The following is a 1,564-nucleotide window of genomic DNA, read 5'->3' on the forward strand; positions in this document are numbered from 1 at the left end:
ATGGGCCCACCGACGGGGATCGATCCCACACCGACCGCGCCTGTACCACTGGGCTACGTCTCGCCCCCGTTAGCAAAATGTTAGCTGGCTTAACTTGGGGCTGTTTTGTTGTTGTTGTTGTTTTGGAGTTTGATCTAATCTGTTTTGACTGGCTCCCAAAACAGCGAACGACGCTAGTTAGCGTTAACGTTCCCAGAGTGGAAATTTAGATTAACGTATTTATAAACCAGTTTAGCAAACTTTTTTGTGCGTAGTCTGGCTAACTCTGCTTGAACCTGCTGAATCAGGCGCATGTGCAGGGGGAGCTAGTTTCCAGAGCCGAAACCCCTCCCTTCTAAAGCACATTTTCTTTTTTTCTCTCGATACATTTTCAGGGAAGAGCTTAACTCGACCCCCCATAAACTTCGGAAGCCACATACTAGACTCCCCTGCTAACATTCCTGCACGCGCGCCTGTGAATGTAAACTGATGAACTCTGGTCCTCTTGGTTATTCACGGGCAACATGCATTTGCATAAAATGTATGTAATATATTCACTCAGGCGCGTTTGCAAGGGGGTTTGTGGCGGTGGGTCGAATATTTTGTCCATTGTACTTTTCGGTGAGCACGATTTGACCTCTTTAAATACAAATTTGTTCGCCATTGTCTAGACCCCACCCCTGCACAATTTCCTGCATAGGCGTCTGTCACTTTACATGATCAATAATTTGTTAAAGATTTTTTGTTTTACTCAATATCCATGTGGTCCTAACTGTAAATTTTATTTCCAAACAAATGAGAAAATTATAACCGTTATTTACGACTTAGGCATATATATATATCGACCCCTCCCCACGCCTGCTGATATCTGATAGGCAAATTATAGCCACATATATGCCTATCAGGCTTAGCTCTTGACACACGGTACAAGTAATATATATATATATATATATATATATATATAGGCCTACGTCATAAATAACGGTTATATATAAACTTGTACCCGCGCCTTATATAAAAGTTGCAGTCAACTATTCATTAATTGCAGCGACATGCGAATTTCCTTGTTAAAGTTCCACACCAAAGATATCTCGTAGAGACGCTATTACTTGTACCGTGTGTCAAGAGCTAAGCCTGATAGGCATATATGTGGCTATAATTTGCCTATCAGATATCAGCAGGCGTGGGGAGGGGTCGATATCTAAACTGGCCAACAAAGTTTTTAGGGGGTCGCGTCATGCTCCTCCGTAAATTATAGTTAAACAAGATAAATTTGCATGGAGCGGGAGTAGGGGTAGTCAGTGGCGGATCCAGAAAATTCATTTAAGGGGCCCAATGACATGAGGTGGAATGCCAATGGAACTTTGGAGTTAGTTTGGAGGGGATCGTAAAAAAGAAATAAATTAATATATAATAAAATAAAATTATAACTGTCGCAAAATGTAGGGGGGGCGGGCCCCTGACCCCCTAGATCCGCCTCTGGTGGTGTTGACCCTCAACTCCCCCTCCGTTCATACGCCTGCTCTGCATATTTCTAGTTTAGTATGTTAATATGATCTCAAATGGGAATTGATTTGGTCTAATG

This window comes from Gigantopelta aegis, chromosome 2, assembly GCF_016097555.1.
Source record: "Gigantopelta aegis isolate Gae_Host chromosome 2, Gae_host_genome, whole genome shotgun sequence".
NCBI lineage: Eukaryota > Metazoa > Mollusca > Gastropoda > Neomphalida > Peltospiridae > Gigantopelta > Gigantopelta aegis.